The following is a 15,037-nucleotide window of genomic DNA, read 5'->3' as shown; positions in this document are numbered from 1 at the left end:
GGTTGATTGCTTGGTATGCGTGTGATTTGCTTCACACATCTGGTGGCACGGTGGTGCAGCGGTAGAGTTGCTGCCTCACAGCGTCCAGAGATTCGGGTCCAATCCCGACGACGGGTGCAGTTTGCATGTGGAGTTTGCACGTTCTCCCCGTGACCTGCGTGGGTCTATGGGGCATTGAGGCAGCAGCCCTACCCGAGGGCGGTTAAGCCAGCCGACCAGTGGCAGGGGCAATGCACCTCGGGTTGGGACGAAGTGGGAGGTCGGGTAATGAAATGACGGGATTGCTTCCAAGCAGATTCCGCCAGTCCCCCTCCTCGGCTCAGCAGTTGACTTTTTCCCAGAAAACGTTCCTGGCATGCCTCTCCGTGTTATTTCAGATTGTTATCCCGGTGTTGAGAGGGACTCTGAGCGAGTCAATGAGCTAGAAGTGTTTCCACTGGCAGGCTGGTTGGTAACCTGAGCAAGAAGCATGAAGGTAATTAGAGGCAGGGCCAGAGGCCAGGGTGAGGATAACTGGGCTATACTCAACTCTTTCATACACTCCTAAGCACGGTGGCGCAGCGGTAGAGTTGCTGCCCTGCAGCACCAGGGACCCGGGTTCGATCCCGGCTACGGGTGATGTCTGTACAGAGTTGGTACATCCTCCCCGTGACCTGCGTGGATTTTCTCCGGGAACTCCGGTTTTCCTCCCACGCTCAAAAGGCGTACAAGTTTGTAGGTTAATTGGCTTGGTATGAATGTGATTTTGTCCCTAGTGTGCGTAGGATCCGAAGAAGGGTTTCAGCCCGAAACGTCGCCTATTTCCATCGCTCCATAGATGCTGCCGCACCCGCTGAGTTTCTCCAGCACTTTTGTCTACCGTGCGTAGGATAGTGCTAGTGTGCGGGGATCGCTGGTCGGCGCAGTCTTGCTGGGCCGAAGGGCCTGTTCCCGCGCTGTATTTCAGAATTGAACCGAGTGATAGGAGCAGAACTAGGCCATTCGGCCCATCTTCTCTGCCATTCAATCATGGCTGATCTATCTTTCCCTCTCAACCTCACCCTCCCATATGCCTGCCTTCCTATAACCGCTGACACCCGTACTAACCAAGATAATAATACTGGTCTCTGACTATAGCAATGAATTCCACAGATTCATCACTAAAGAAATTAAAGACATTTTCTGACTAAAGCAATTCCGTTCTATAGCCACATCTTTTAATTCTGAGGCTGTGCCCGCTGGTCCTAGACTCTCCCACTAGTGGAAACATCCTCTCCACATCCACTCTATCCAGGCCTTTCACTATTCGGTACCATTCAATCCTGATCCTTCTAAACTCCAGCGAGTACAGGCCCAGCGCTGTCAAATGCTCATCGTACATGAACCCAATTGTCCCTGGGATCTTTCTTGTAACACTTCTCTGGACCCTCTCCAATGCCAGCACATCCTCAGATACGGGGACCAAAACAGCTCACAATTCTCCACATGCGGCCTGACCAGCGCCTCCTGAAGCCTCAGCATTGCATCCCATTTTTTATATTCTAGCCCTCTTGAATAGTAAGATTAAACGAGAACTTACCAGTTTGAAGTTTGATCTGTATTTTATGAGGAGTTACGATGAGGGATTACGTGAAGACCACGTCCAGCACGCATGCGCGACATACTTCAAAGCAGCGGTGTGGAATCACAGAAGACACAATAATTGAATAAACATAGTAAAGACAAGGAGAACTAAGTTACCAGTTGATCTCTATAATTGAGGGTGGGAGCGGAGGGCACGTAATCCCTCATCGTAACTCCTCATAAAATACAGATCAAACTTCGAACTGGTAAGTTCTCCTTTAATCTTACTATTTTACTTTGGAGTCACGTGAGTGACTACGTGAAGATTTTAAAGCTCTGTGATTTCAAACCGTGCAACAGTTCATACTTCACTCGCTGCCGAAGTCATTCGAGGGAGGAAGTATGTTATCTTAATCAACCATGAATCTGTTTGTAAAACAATAATGGTGTTATTAACAATAAGACCAAAATGCTCCCCCAGGCTTAATTATATATTTGCAGATTCTATTACTTTTTCTGCAAACGATACAGGTTCTGCCAGCGGCTTGTTATAAAAAGTTTGGAATGTATACTCCCTAGACCACCCCGCTGTAGCCAGGATGTGGTCCATAGGCACGTCCATCCTCTTAGTCACCAATGTGGATGCTGCCCTGGTGGAGTAAGATTTATACACGTTAGTATTTACTCCAGCAATTCCCAGTACCTGCTTGAGCCACTTGAGATAGTTTGGCTCGTCACCCGACCATGAGGTTTCTTGTGGCTGACCTATGAGGCTTTTTCCCTCCCTCGGGGACTTCTTGTTGTGTCGATGTAGATCTCTAAGTGGGTCATGACACATAACCGTGGTTCAGGTGGGTGTGCCCGGAATTCCATGACTGGACCTGATGTTCCTGGTCTGCTCTATTTGACCAGCCCCTGAATGGTAAATGTGACATGGTCTGGTGTTATAACCATATTGTCCAATCGTAGTAGATGGAGGAACTGGACTCTTTGTGCTGAGACAAGGCCATCAGCATGACCGTCTTCAGGGTAGGCTGTTCCAGGGTGAGGGACCTGGCTGGTGACCATCCCCTAAGGTACGTCAGGACCACACTGGCATCCCAGATTTGGGTGTACCTAGGTCTGGGGATTAGAGTTGAATATGCCTCCTGAGTTTGATCACCAGTGGGTGGTACCCTCTGGCCTGTTGTCCTGGTGCCTGAGTTAAGTAGGCTGACAGAGCACTTCTGGCTGTATTAATGGCGCAGTAGCTGAGTCCTTCATTGTGGTGAAGACCTGCCAGGAACTCCAGTACAGGTTTTGTTGTAGTTGAATATGTAGTTCCTGTATTTGAACAGTATCTTCCCACTTCTTGATGTTCGCCAAGTATGTTCCCTGGTGGATATGCGGTGGGATGCTGTCATCGTGTCGATAGTGCTGTCTGACAAATCCAGGCCCAGCAGTGGTCTTTTCAAATCTGCAACCCAGACCCAGCAGTGGTCTTTTCAAATCTGCAACCCAGTAGTTTATTTATCGTGGCATGGATGGCTTATGCCTGAAACTGGGTGAGTTGATAAGTCTGGGGTACTGGGAAAGTCATTAGGGTTTTAATGACCATGTCGAGGACCACTGGGAACCATGACTGTGGGTTTAGTCGGGTACTATCAAAATACCTGAAGCGGAGTCCATCTGTATTTTGCTTAGTACCCGACTGATGAGGCCGTAGTACCTGACTGATGAGGTAGAAAAGGGGAGAACATAGAGATTAGATTCCCCCCCCCCCCCTCCACCCCAGTTCAGCGGGAATGTATCCATTGCCGCTGCCTCAAGCTCTGGTTCCATGCGACATATATCGGTACGCTGTGATTCAATTGGAATACAAGGAAATCGATATCTGGTGTTCCATATTGCTTTGTAATTTCAGCAAATACTTTGGTTTAATATGTCTGTTTACAGTATTTAGCTCACCTGGTAGGTAAGTTGCTGATGGTCAAATATGTTTGACGACATACGGTTACCAATTGTTAAATAAATTGTCACATGATATCGATTTTATTCCGCCCATGTGGTTTGGTATATGCCACCACTGTGATGTTGTTAATTTATAAATGAACATGCAGAATGGTGCACTACTGAACAATATGCTTTTACCCACAGAACACACTCAATATTCCCAACTAGGTTTTATGCCCAGTGTCTGTAGTGATGACGACTCCAGTTTAAACACTAACACCTTAGCTCTAATGGAAAGGTTCAAGTTAAGTAGCTGGTAATGCTGCTACTAATTCCCAATTACTCTAGCCACTTTGTTGAATGGTTGGTTGATTGTTAACCATTAATTTGTTACAGGTTGTGCCAGTATGCTGACTCTACTTTTGGCAATGTTATAGACAAGTGGATAGAATTAATTGAATACCAGATAGTCCATAGTTGTGGATGGTGTCAATGTAGATATATCTGGGTAATATGACAGAGCCCAGGCTAAATAAGTTTTAGTAGCTAATGCTGCTGATTTAGCTATTTCCATGGTTTTGTCTGTCGTTAATATCATAGAGACATGCCATGACGATATGTTTCCTTAATAGTGTCAGGGCTGGTTTGAATATCTTGGAAAACAGTTTTGGCTCACATTTAGCCATTGTCAATAATATATACTGCCATAGTTACCCCATCCAGGTAAATTGTGGTATCTCCGAAAATCTTTAATGAATGGGTACTGAATAGTATGCATCTTTTAAGTCGATGTCTACCATAAAGTATCCTAAGGCAATCCACGGTTAGCAGTTACAAGTTTTCCATTAAGTTTTCCAAAGTTTGTATACCTGGTGAAAATACTCAAGTGGTTAAGTCAATGATGGTGCGACATTCACCATTTGGGTTTTTTGGTACTAAAGGTTCATATTAGATTTCTTTATATATTCTTTGTATATCTTCTTCAGTTCAGCTAGTCCCTCATGTTCTTTTTTAGTGGGAGGGTAGACCCCTTTGGGGTGCATGCTGAACTGGTGGTAAGTTTCTTAATTCAATTTTTATCCTTGAATACTTTTGGTATATAACTACCAAGTGTGATAGTTCTTCATGCTTCCAAACCCAGGTGTGATTCCCCCCCCCCCCCCTGTTAGTTCAAACCCTACTCCTTTTATGTGATGGTAGGAACCATACTCACCTGCCTCCACTGTTGTTTAGTGGTGTGTTCATTTCTTCGGTTTCTGGTTCCTTGTCTGTCGGGATGGTGTTGTTGGGGGGTGGCGCATTTTCCATGGGGCCCGCTCTGGGCCCTGGCCTGAAAAGGCTTACGGGGACTGGCATGCGGGCCCCGAGCTTTCACCAGTACCATTAAGTAGACGCCTACTGGTGGATGCGTGGAGGTACTGCTGTCTGGTTTTGTGTGGTTTGCTCATTCCAGGCCCTGCCCTCATGATGCCGAATATCTTGGACACTTCGTCCAATTTTTAGGCTTGATTTGGTAAATTTACCAGATAGCAGGATCTGTGGTTGTGAGGTCGGCGTTCTCACAGTCCTGTGAATTTTTTAGGTTGAGGGCAGGTTTTATGACTTCCTTCCAGAGGTTGCGATCGCATACAATGTTGAACAGTAGGGTCAGGTGTTTTGCCATACTACCCTGCCCCTCTGGAATGAGCATGCGAAAATGATAGCCGACGTCAAGGGTATCAAATGCAATTTAAGATATTTGGGTTTTTAAATGCCCTGCTCAATATACCCCCTAATAATGGTAGGCACTTTGAGTAAATGCAATTTTGGGAAGGCGTGATAAAATCCAACGCCTCATGACTACCTGTCTTGGAGAGGTTTATTGGAAAAACAGGTAGTAAGCTGGCCGACAGTTTAGGCTGTAATGGCCATCTCGCTCGTGGTGAAGCCACATAGCAGTATCTCACACCCAGCAGCTCTTCCTGATCCTGTACCTCAAGCATACTCCCGATGTTGTTCAGCCAGTGACCCCTCTTCTTGACCAGCCCAGCCCTGGTCGCCATCGATCTCCTCTGATGAGGGAGATGGCCAGTGCTGTTACTGCACTGGAGCGGGAGTGTTATGCTCCCTTGGCGAGCTTGCCCCAGCTCCCGAGGCATGTCTCGCTGGAGTTTTTACTCCATGACCTTTCTCTAGGCTTGGAAATCAGACAGTTACTTGCTCTCGTGCGGTAGTTTGAAGTGCCGGTTCCATCTTCTGTGTCTGTCTCCAGCACGAGGTTTGGTTGCCAACTCTGCTCAAGAGGCTGCCTGCCGTTCTCGGGCGGCGTTTCTGCCGTTCTCGGGCGGCGAGTCTCCTTGTCGGAGAATGCAGGGATTACCGGCCGGTTTTTGAATTTCCCATCCAGTCCGCTGCTGTTGGTCAGACAGCTGTTAGCGGACTGGGCATCGGCTCAGTACCCCGACTGTGGACCGCAGCGTGTGCGGTCCCGGTGCCGCCTCTCTCCCCCTCCACTGATGGAACGCTCCTTCCCTGGAGTCGAACGGGGGCCGCTTCCCTCTGTGCTGCTTTGCTCCAGTTTCCCCTGGTGTACAAAGAGGAGCAAAGTTGTCAGTTTGAACCTGTGGGCAAGTACTTACCTAACGGTCCATTCCTTCAAGCTTGTAGCGGGAGCGCCCGTGCTCCCGTTCGTCGCTGTTGCACTGCGTGAATGCTCATGTCACGCATGCGTGCTGGTCGGGTTCTTCACGTAGTCACTCACGTGACTCCGAACTAAAATTAAGTGTCGCATTTGGCTTCCTAAAATGTCGCCTTCCCACTCCCTACACAAATGCTGTCTGACCCACAGAGTTTAGTTTAGAGATACAGCGCAGAAACAGGACCTTCGGCCCACCAAGCCCGCACTGACCATCGAGCCCCGCACACTAACATCATCCCACACATACCAGAGACAACGTAAACATATACCAAGCCAATTAACCTACAAACCTGTACGCCTTTGGAGTGTGGGAGGAAACGGAAGATCTTGGAGAAAAACCATGTAGTCACAGGGAGAACGTACAAACTCTGTACAGACCCGTAGTCGGGATCGAACCCGTGTCTCCGGCCCTGCAAGTGCTGTAAGGCAGTAACTCTACCGCTGTGCCACCGTGCCACATTTCCCCACCACAGTGTGTTGTGTACAAGAATCCAGCATCTGCAGTCTCCAAATTAATATTGCCGGTGCCACGTTAAGGATTAAAATCCTTTGTGATCACCAGAACATCACGACAGAGCAGTCAGTGTTTGCAATTTATTTACAGACGGATTATCACGCCAGGATCAGGCCCAAGAGTCACTTTGAAAAGAAGCTTTTTGTGGTGAGCCAGTCCCGACTAACTTCATGTGTTGTGGTCTTTGACATTCATCTCCCATCTGACTCTCTGAGCCTGTTGCCGATTGAAAAGCTAACTATGAATAAAATGGGCCTCTCATCCTTGCCAACACTTCCAGACGTAAAGAAAAGACAATGTAATAAAAAGCCAGAATATCAATCAGAGTCGCGGAGTGACAGGGCGAGTCTTATAGCAGTACGATCCGCCTATATTAAACATTTTAATGTCCCTGGTCAACATCCATGGTAACTAACGGAATTCTATCCCATATTTGCCGTGTACCTTCGCACAGGCCGGGATTAGCAAAATAATTCAGATAGTGAATACAGAAAAAATAGGTGACATCTCGAATGTCTACCTTCGATTTCTCCAGCATCTGCAGTTCTCTCTTGAACATAACGGAGTAACTCAGCGGGTCAGGCTGCAACTCTGGAGAAAAGGAATCGGTGAGATTTCAGGTCGAGACCCTTCTGACCCAAACTTTCTTGAGTCACCGTTCATAAGATCATATAAGTGATAGTAAATTTAAGCCATTCGGCCCATCAAGTTTACTCCGTCTGCTATTCAATCATTCTATCTCTTGATCTATCGCTCCCTCCTAATCCCATCTCCTGCCATCTCAACATAACGTGTACTAATCAAGAATCTATCTATCTCTGCCTTAAGTATAGCCACTGACTCGGCCTCCACAGCCGTCTGTGGCAAAGACTTCCACAGATTCACCACCCTCTGACTAAAAACAATTCTCCACATCTCCTTCCTAAAAGAATGTCCGTCAATTCTGAGGCTGTGACCTCTAGTCCTAGACTCTCCCACTAGTGGAAACATCCTCTCCACATCCACACTATCCAATCCTTTTACTATTCAGTACGTTTCAATGAGGTCCCCCATCATTCTTCTAGACTCCAGTGAGTACAGGCCCAGTGCCGACAATGGCTCATCACAACTGAGCAATCCAACCAACAACTGTAGAGCAGTCCTGGGCTACCAGCATCCACATTATCTTGCGTATATCGTTTTATTTTTAATATGTTTTATTATTTATTTATTTATTTATTTATTATTTAATGGGGGGGGGGTGGGGGTTTTGATTTTTTTTTAATGATATTGCCTCTAAGGGAAATTCATTTCGTTGTCTCAAATTGAGACAATGACAATAAATTTGAATACAATACAATACAATACAATAACGTTATTCCCTTTATCCTGTATCTGTACACTGTGGATGGAGTAGCGGCACCTAGTGGTGAAGCTGGGCATTCGGAACCCTCGCCATCGGCGGGGACTGCCATGTGACTGTGGCTTTGTTCGCGGGCTTTTGAGATTAATCAGTAGTTAGTGCTCCTCGCATCGACAGGAGCTTTCATCATTAATTCGTAACCAGGTACACGGCAGTTCGAGCATTTGTTTTTGTCAATAACGAATGTTTCGCTCAACTTGCCTGGTCTCACTACAACCAAGAGCGGAACTCGCTATCAAAACATGGAGGGGACGGGGACACACCATTTTTTGGCGGGCACGCGCGCGTGCGCACACTCACACACACTTCGGAGGCTCAATCCAGCGCTAAAAGCGGAGATTTTTAAAATCGGGGATGACAAAAACTTGGGGGGGATGTCCCCCACCTCTCAAAACATGGGGGGAACGTGTCCCCTCTGCCCCCCCCCCCCCGAGTTTTCTGCGTCTCACTACAACGGGTCGATTGTAATCATGTGTTGTCTTTCCGCTGACTGGATAGCACGCAACAAAAAAGCTGTTCACTGTACCTCTGTACACGTGACAATAAACTCAACTAAATTCTCCAGCTTCTGCAGTTTAAAACAATCTTCACCAACAAATTTCTTGAACAAGCTTCAAGTCACCAGTTGACTCTTGACCCCAGAGCTGTCGATTTTCACTGATTGTTAGAGTTCTCTCTGATTTCGCAGCGGTAGAGTTGCTGCCTCACAGCGCCGGAGACCCGGGTTCCACCCTGACTACGGGTGCTGCCTGCACGGAGTGTGTACGTTCTCCCCGTGACCTGCGTGGGTTTTCTCCGGTTGCTCCGGTTTCCTCCCACGTTCAAAAGACGTGCAGATTTGTAAGTTAATTGGCTTCGGGTAAAATTGTAAATTGCCCCTCATGTGTGGGATAGCATTAATGTACGAGGATGGCTGGTCGGCGGAGACCAGTGTTTCAGCACTGTATTCCTTATTAGTTTCTAATGCTATCTTTAGTTCGTATCTCTAAACTAAACCAAACTAAACTAAACTAAACTAATCTCTGTATCTCCCCCTCCCTTGAATCTCGGTCTGAAGAAGGGTCTTGACCCGAAACGTCGCCAATTCCGTCTTTCCAGAAATGCTGCCTCACCCGTTGAGTTGCTCCAGCATTTTGTGTCTACCTTCGATTTAAACCAGCATCTGTAAATTCTTTTTTACACATTTTGTCCGCTCCACTGCAAAATCTCCTCAAGGTATGTCTACTTTGAAGAAGTTCTCCTCCTCTCTCCGACAAGAGTTCAGGGTCTGAAGAAGGGTCTCGACCCGAAACCTCGCCCAATGCTCTCCAGAAGCTGCCTGTCCCGCTGAGTTACTCCAGCATTTTGTGTCTACCCTAAACTAAACTAAACTAAACAAAACCTAGCTGTTCTATCTCTAACTGTAAGGGAATGACTCACTTGATTTTCTTTTTAGTTTTTAGAGATACAGCGCACCGGGTCCGCGCCGACCAGCGATCCCCGCACACTAACACTATCCTACACCCACTAGGGACAATTGTTACATTTATAATAAGCCAATTAACCTAAAAACCTGTACGTCTTTGGAGTGTGGGAGGAAACCGAAGATCTCGGAGAAAAACCCACGCAGCTCACGGGGAGAACGTGCAAAACTGGGTACAGACGGCGCCCGTAGTCGGGATCGAACCCGGGTCTCCGGCGCTGCATTCGCTGTAAGGCAGCAACTCTACTGCCCGGAGATCTCTCTCCCCACGACCAGCTGGTCTGCATGTACACAGGAGAAGCCTCTTATCATCCAGGGGGTCAGTCACGTGAAGTTGGAAAAGGCTTTGGATAACCTTATCTTGATGGATTGGGGAAAATGATACTTCAAGTTGAGGAATCTGGCCAAGCGTTAGATGTGCGAAGAACATGGAATCGTTTCATCTGTGCTCTGGGCCAACATAAAACTACAGGGGGTTGCCAGCAGGTTGTTAGTGGGAGTGAAGTCAAATGTTGTCAGGTGGGCTCGCCACGGGGGTCTCGGGGGCAGCAAACTGTGGAAGGGGTCACAGTTGAGACCCTCCAGCTCCTCCTTGTAACCAAGAGCCGCATCAGGTTACATCCCCCCCTCTCAGCACGCAGGGGTCAACTTTAGGTTTTTAGGCTCATTGTTGTCACGGGCACTGAGGTTCGGTGAGATTTGTTTCCCGTGCGAGCCAAGCAGACCCAGGCCTTCAGGTAGAAGGTACAGGAGCCTGAAATCTGCAACATCCAGGTAACATCCCCACAGCCATCAGACTATTAAACTCAACTCAAACAAAACTCTGATTGTTAATAGCCCATTGCAGCTTATCTGCTTATTTATGTGTGTATATATATTCATTGGTATATGGTCACACTGGTCACTTCTGTTCTGTATTCGTAACTGTCACTGTGTCATTTGCACCGTCACTGAATGTCATGTTGTTACTTGTGGGCGGAGCACCAAGGCAAACATAGAAACATAGAATTAGGTGCAGGAGTCGGCCATTTGGCCATTCGAGCCCCATTCAATATGATCATTCGAGCCTGCACATCCCTGCCATTCAATATGATCATGGCTCTTATCATCCAATGAACTCCCTCAACTACCTCCCAGATCCCTGCCTTCTCTCCATAAAATACCCCCCTTATCCTGAAACTCCCCTTTTCTGGACTTCCCCAACATGGGGAACAATCTTCCTCTCTAACTCCCTCTTAAATATAGCCAATGAACTGTGGCCCAAATCTACCTTCTGCGGCAGAGAAGTCTATCCACAGATTCACCACCATCTCCAGGAATGTGTGAAAAAATGTTTTTCAGATTAGGAGACCAAACTCATCTCGGTCCTAAAATACTTCCCCCTTATCCCTCAAACTGTGACAATACTCAGGTGTGGTCTCACCAAGACCCTGTACAACTGCAGTAGAAACTTCCCCCAGAGTCTCCTTGTTCTGTACTTTTACCCCAACATCGGGAACCCAATCTTCCTGCATCTAGCCCCCCCGATGTCCAAAGTCCCCTTAAGAATTTTGTAAGTTTGCTATACACCGGGTCTTGGTGTTGGAGCCCCCCGCTCAGTCTTCTAAATTCTAGCGAGTACAAGCTGAGTCTATCCCCCGAAAAGTCTTTCTCCTTTGAAAGTCCTGCAGCAGCCTCCCAGGAAGCAGCAGTCTGGTGAACCTTCTCTGTACTCCAACCGCTATGGCAACGAGGTGTCTTTCTTCAGGCCGATTAGGAGACCAAAAACTGTATGCAATACTCTCCAGGTGTGGATTTAAAAGTCTCACCACCCCACCCCCCCCACACACCCCCCAACAAAAAATAACACAAACTGCAGTAAAGCACAGACAGAAAATCCCAGACTGCAGAGGCCGCTGCTCCGCCGCCTACCGGATACTGCTCCTATACAAATCCTTTTGCTATGAATGCTAACACACCATTCGCTTTCTTCACTGCCTGCTGCACCTGCATGTAAATTCCAGTATGTAAATTCTTGTATGTAAATTCCTGTATGTATCAAAAGGTATCAAAGGTTTTTATTAGTCACATTCACATACACTGAGGTGTAGTGAAGTGAAATGCTTTTTGCCATTTTGCAGCACACAAAAAAAGAATACAGACATAACACCAATGAGAGTCTTAAACACAAAGAACATCCCCCCACAATGGCTCCCACCATGAGGGAAGGCACAAAGTCCAGTCCCCAACCCCAGTTCACCCATAGTCGGGCCTATTGAGGCCTCCACAGTTGCCTCTACGGAGGCCCGATGTTCCTGGCCGTTCTCGCCGGGTGGTGGTGCTCCGGCGTCGGGAGAGTCCTCACAGCGGCATGGGAACCCTGGAACGGCCGCCTCCGTACTGGAGGCCGCGGCTTCCGAAGCCGACAAGGCCGCGCCGGTTGGAGCTCCACAACTGGCGATCTCGTCGCGAGATCCCAGGCTCCCGGTGTAAAGTTCGGCGCCGCCGCCCGCAGCTGGCCGCTCCACAGTCCCGCAGCTCCGCGATGTTGTTCCCGGCGGTCTCAGCTCACCGGAGCTCCAGCGCGGCGACCCAGGCAAGGCATCGCCCGCTCCGCGATAGCGCTCCAGCGCTGTGCCGCCGCCGAAGCCGAGGTTCTGGGCGGTCCCCGACAGGAAACGCCGCTCCAGGCCCGCTGGTAGGCCGCGAGGACGGGTCGAAGCTGCAGCCCGGAGAAAAGCTGCCTCTCCGACCAGGTAGGGACCCTGGAAAAGCAGTTTCCCCCTCCCCCCCCCCCGCCCCCACATAAAAAAGTCTAGACCTCCAAACAAAACAATTTAACTAACTAAAAATAAAAGTAAAACGGTGAAAAGACAGACAACTGCTGGCAGGGCAGCCGTGCACAGGACAGCGCCCCCTGCTCCTTGTATGTGAATACTTGACCAATAAACCTACTCACTTACTTACTATTTATTTAACCCTACTTTTTTCTGTTGTGCTGAAGCAAAGCAAGAATTTTATTGTCCTATCTGGGACACATGACAATAAAACTCTTTTGATCTTGAATATGCCATACATGGATACAGTCAGTTGAAACTCAGGTACATTGACTGATCTTACACCAGCATAATCAAGCAGCAGTCTCACCCTCTCCTCCCCCATCTCCCATCAGGCAAGAGGTACAGAAGTGTGAAAACGCACACACACCTCCACATTCAGTGTTTAAGAAAGAACTGCTGATGCTTGAAAAATCGATGGTAGAAGAATCTGAAGAAGGGTCTCGACCCGAAACGTCGCCTATTCCTTCTCTCCATTGATGCTGCCTCACCCGCTGAGTTTCTCCAGCATTTTTGTCTACCTCCAGATTCAAGGACAGTTTCTTCCCGGCTGTGATCAGGCAACTGAACCATCCTCTCACCAACTAGAGAGCGGTCCTGCCTCCCATCTACCCCAGAGTAACCTTAATCGGACTCTACAGGACTTTGTCTCATGGGTGGCAATGCGGGGTGGCAGTAGAGGATGTGGGAGGAAACCGGAGCACCCGGAGAAAACCCACTCAGTCACAAAGCAGAACGTACAAACTATGCCCAGACAGCACCTGTGGTCAGGATTGAACCCGGGTCTCTGGCGCTGTAAGGCAGCAGCTCCACCTGCTGCCACTATACTCGAGGAACTGAGCCGTCTCTTCAGTGTGCAACAATGGGGAATGGTTGATAAGTGATAGGAGATGAATAAGGCCATTCGACCCATCCAGTCTACTCCGCCATTCGATCATGAAGGCTCCATTACAATAGTCGATAGTATTTTATTTGTCACGTATGTAACCGCACAGTGCATATGTTACACGTGCGGGCGCCGCCATGTTTTGCCACCATTATTCAAAGTTCAACGTCCGGCGGGCCCGCGCGCTCAATGTACCGGAGCAGTTCCCGCGAACCCACGTCCCTCTCCTCTCCTCTCCTCTCCTCGCCCGGCCATCTTTGTATCGCGGGGGGCGCCCCCTGCAGCCAACATTGACGGTGCTGGGGGTATTACCCCGGTTCTCCCTCCTACTGGCCCTTGCCCCGCATGTCCGACGTCTCCAGCTCCCTCCCGGTTGCCGAGCGACCAACTAGCCCTCTCAACCCCATTCTCCTGTCTTCTCCCCATAACCCTTGACACCTGTGCTAATGGAGAATCTGTCAATCTCTGCTAAGTTTGGTTGAGAGATTCGTGTAATCGGCGGCACGGTGGCGCAGCTGACTTACAGCGAATCCAGCGCCAGAGACCCGGGCTCCATCCCGACTACGGTTGCTGTCTGTACGGAGTTTGCACGTTCTCCCCATGACCTGCGTATGTTTTCCCCGGGTGCTCCAGTTCCTCCCACACTCCAAAGAAGTACAGGTTTGTAAGTTAATTGGCCTAGTGTAAATGTAAAAATTGTCCCCAGCTTGTGTAGGATAGTGTTAGTGTGCGGGGATCGCTGGTCGGCACGGACCCGGTGGGCCGAAGGGCCTGTTTCCACACTGTATCTCAAAACTCTAAACTCTAACCCAGTGACCAAGGGTTTCTGTGAGTTTGAATCTCACTCTAGCAGTTTTAAACTTACATCTGGCTCGTTGGTCTAGGGGTATGATTCTCGCTTAGGGTGCGAGAGGTCCCGGGTTCAAATCCCGGACGAGCCCAAATTTTGGGGGCGGTAGAGTCGCTGCCTCACAGCGCCAGAGACCCCGGTTCCATCCCGATCACGGAGTTTTACGTTCTCCCCGTGACCTGCGTGGGTTTTATCCAAAGACATAATTGGCTGTTGCCTGTCGGGTAGTGTTAATGTGCAGGAATCGCTGGTCGGCGCGGGCTCGGTGGGCCGAAGGGCCTGTTTCCACCCTGCATCTTGAAACTTTTAAAAGACAATTCCAGCAGTGAAATACTGACGTAGATAAAAGTGATCATGAAGCAGTCAGCTTGTTATAATTCCCACGTGATTCACTAATAACATTTTTGAAACGACAAACAAGTTCCAGTTATATAACGCTGATTATGTCTGCTGCTTTTCGCAGGAGTGGAATCAAATTGAAAAATTAACCGTGTTCAAGAAGGAACTGCAGATGCTGGAAAATCGAAGGTACACAAAATTGCTGGAGAAACTCAGCAGGTTCAGCAGCATCTATGGAGCGAAGGAAATAGGCAACGTTTCGGGCCGAAACGTCTGAAGAAGGGTTTCGGCCCGAAACGTTGCCTATTTCCTTCGCTCCATAGATGCTGCTGCACCCGCTGAGTTTCTCCAGCAATTTTGTGTAACCTTTGAAAAATTAACCATCAGGAGTTACAGTACTTATGCAATGGCCAGAAACATACATGGAACCAAGTGAGGGTGGGAGTGTGAGGGTGATCACAGTATTAAACACTTGGTCAAATAGAAGGAACAGGGCGACACGGTGGCGCAGCTGGTAGAACAGCTGCCTCACGGCGCCAGAGAACCAGGTTCGATCCTGACCTCGGGTGCTGTCTCTCTGTGTGTGTACGGAGTTTGCACGTTCTCACTGCGACTTT

The 15,037-nt window shown here is 48.5% G+C and overlaps 1 non-coding gene across 1 annotated transcript; it reads left to right on the top strand.

Annotated features, from left to right (window-relative positions):
- The first annotated feature begins 14,100 nt into the window (after window positions 1–14,100).
- Window positions 14,101–14,172, top strand: trnap-agg (transfer RNA proline (anticodon AGG)). The gene has a single exon. It is a non-coding gene; the product is annotated as a tRNA-Pro (tRNA).
- The last annotated feature ends 865 nt before the right edge of the window (window positions 14,173–15,037 follow it).

The sequence above is a fragment of the Leucoraja erinacea genome, chromosome 6 (assembly GCF_028641065.1).
Source record: "Leucoraja erinacea ecotype New England chromosome 6, Leri_hhj_1, whole genome shotgun sequence".
NCBI classification, from domain to species: Eukaryota; Metazoa; Chordata; class Chondrichthyes; order Rajiformes; family Rajidae; genus Leucoraja; species Leucoraja erinaceus.
Note: the sequence above shows the minus strand (reverse complement) of the source record. Positions and strands in the feature narration are given on the sequence as shown.